This window comes from Cryptomeria japonica, chromosome 4, assembly GCF_030272615.1.
Source record: "Cryptomeria japonica chromosome 4, Sugi_1.0, whole genome shotgun sequence".
Taxonomy (NCBI): Eukaryota; Viridiplantae; Streptophyta; class Pinopsida; order Cupressales; family Cupressaceae; genus Cryptomeria; species Cryptomeria japonica.
The window spans coordinates 182,682,390-182,685,507 of record NC_081408.1 but is presented as its reverse complement, the minus strand read 5'-3'; positions in this window follow the sequence as shown (position 1 = coordinate 182,685,507).

The window sequence follows — 3,118 nt, the reverse complement described above, 5'->3', positions numbered from 1 at the left end:
AATTGTGGATTGGTGTAGTGCAACTTTATCCACAGGATCAAGTCAGAACTCTACAATTAGACGTTTCTTCTAGCTAGTTAAAGAGGAGAATATCCTTCCAAGATATGATTGTGATACAATCAATGGGTCAGCTAGATGGCATTCATTTAAGAGTTCTAATTCTAACACTTGGACTATATGGACTAGAGATCTTGCATGTTTTTGTCAATTTTGTGTTGCAGGTGAATGGGAAGAATGCGAGAATACCGAATGGGTCGAAGAATAGTAACACAAATCCTTAACACCTAGTGACACACAATATCAAGATGTTAGAAGAAATGAAGACCCAGATCATGCATTTGCATCAAAAGATTATGATCGTAATTCTGACCTCATACAACTTGGTAATTTAATTCAATTTCTTGTTTATAACTTTAAACTATATATTTTTATGTATTGCCATATAATTTATGATTGTATTTGAATTATAAATTTTAACAAGTTTTATTTCTACATGTACATAAATTTTTTTTCTAGGACATGTGTATGTTGTTGTTGCACTTGAGGATAATGATGAGAAGGTTGAGTATTGGATAGCTAGATGTGTACAACCTAAGAAAAAGTTGATATGTGATCAAGTAGATGATGATGGTTTTTAGTATCTAGTTGGGTCTGTTGTGGTAGTTGGCACATGGCTACGCAAATACTTAACAAGAAGGAATGGCTTACCAGCTTATGAAGACTACCAATCTGAAAAGAAGATTATACACTATTCTCATTTGGTGGTGGAAACAAAAATCAAATTAGAAAGATACAAAGGTAGACCTGCTAATAAGGTATTGTGGACACTTTCAGTAGAAGTGCATGAGGCAATCATAGATGCATTGCAGAAGAGAGAGGATGTAGATGGTACATTAGGTTGAATCAAATTTATATGCATGTAAGTTTGTTTTAATTGTGTGAACTCTTTTATATTTAATTATGATAATTATTTTTCTTTGTCCCTTTAACATTGTATTTGTCTACATTTGATACAATTTTGGGTTCATATGTTGGCATATGTGTAGAGTGTGATGACATGATAATATTGTATGTTGTCATTGATGTCAATATTTGTATGTTGTCATTGATGTCAATATGCTGAAGCATGAACCAGTATAATGAAGTCAGCAACCTGGCAAGTGAACCAGTATGATGATACAAGTAAACCGGTATGATGAAGTGTGAACTGGTATGATAAAATGAACCATTATATGTAGAAAGTGAACCGGTATGTGAATCGGTATATGGAAAGTTTGTATTGTGGTTTTTGGTTGATGCATTCCAAGTCTGTGTGATTCAACCAACAACATCCTATGATGGGTTAGCATTGAAATGAAGATCAGATCGTGTTGCCACATCAGCCTTGTGTGCGTGAAGGATTTCCTTGAGGATCTTGCATGAAGAAGATTGATCCTATCTACCTCAGGAATGTGCGAAGTCTCAGTAAACGGTGGAGAGCGCATGATGGGTTATCAACTTCCAGAAGCGACAAATAATGAATGATGGCAAATGTCTTGAGATTTGTTCAAGATCATTTTACACTATGTAATGTGATTGAATGGTAAGGATTGGACCGATTGTATTGATAACCTAAATGTTTAGGGTTTAGGATTTATGCCTCTGACCTATCTATTATCTATAAGGTCGGTGATGATTTGCATTGTGAAGTTGTTGGCAAATGTTTGTGTGTGTATCCAAGTGAAGAGATACTTCATTCTTGCCAGACCAAAGAAGTGTGTTGATACCTACAAGAGTGTGATTGCAGAAGCAAAGGACCTAAAGTGGATCTACATGGGCATATAGTGATGTTATCATATCAGTGTTTTACCTGTTGACTTCTAACCATTTCAGCAGTTGGAAAATCCCTTAACCGGGTAGCTTTAAGAGGATTTGTGTAAATCCTTTAATAGGGTGACTCAAAATCATTGATTTCTTCAAATCCTCTTGCGAGGTAACCTTTAACAGGGTTCTAGCCTTTAACTGGGTATTTAGCCATCCCTTAACTGGATGATCCCTAGCAGGATCGGTTCCTAGCATAACCTATTGTAAAGTCCTTAACTGGACTAGGCTCCTAACAGAGTGGACTTCAAAAGAGTTCAAAGAACAAATTGTGGGTATTCATCCCCACCGTGGTTTTTCCCAATTGGGTTTCCAGGTGAAAAATGACTATGTCATGTGTGATATTTTTTCATGTGATGTTTTAGTGTTTTCCGTTAAGCGGTAATGCATGTTGATCCAGTGGTCATTATATTTCTGATGTATTACATGTTTAAGAATATGGGTGAAGTGGAAATGGAATATTAGATTTTAAGCATATGGATGAAGTGGAAATGAGTTATTAGGTTTTGTGAAGATCTAAGTGTTACCAGTTTATGTGTTTCACAGTCTCAGTGTGTTTTACGGATAGTGCCCTGATTTAGATTGGTGATCCTGTTTATGAGTTAGTGCAGTCTTTGCAGTCAAAGTGGTTTAAGGAATTTTTTGTCTATACTAATTCACCCCCCCCTCTTAGTATCTGTTGAGTACTTATTGTTCATCATTATTCATCAATTGGTATCAGAGCATCCTCCAAGTCCTCTGTATTGTAAGATTAATCGCTTGAGGGAAAGATCCTATTATAATGATGAAGAGGGAAGGTCCTAAGTTTAACAGAGATAACTTTAAGATATGGAAGGACAGAATGAAGATATACATTAAAAGCAAGGGTGCTCAACACTGGAGGTATGTTGAGAATACTTATGTTCTCTCTACTGGTACTCTCACCGATGATCAAAGAAGAGAAATTCAGGAGAATGGGAAAGTAATGGAAGCTCTTATCAGCAACATATCTGATGTTGAGTTTATAGATGTTCTGGAAAAAGACAATTCCAAAGATGTATGGGATACTCTGGAGTCTATCTATGGCGGTGATGACCATGTGAAGCAAGCTAAGGAAGAAATCCTTAGAGGAAAGTTTGAAGACATGCGGATGGTTGAAGGAGAGACCATTCAACAATATGGGATAAGGATTAAAATTGTTGTTGGAGATATCAAGAGTGCAGGAGGTACAATGGATGATTCCACCATTGTTAGCAAATTTTTGAGAACCTTATTACTG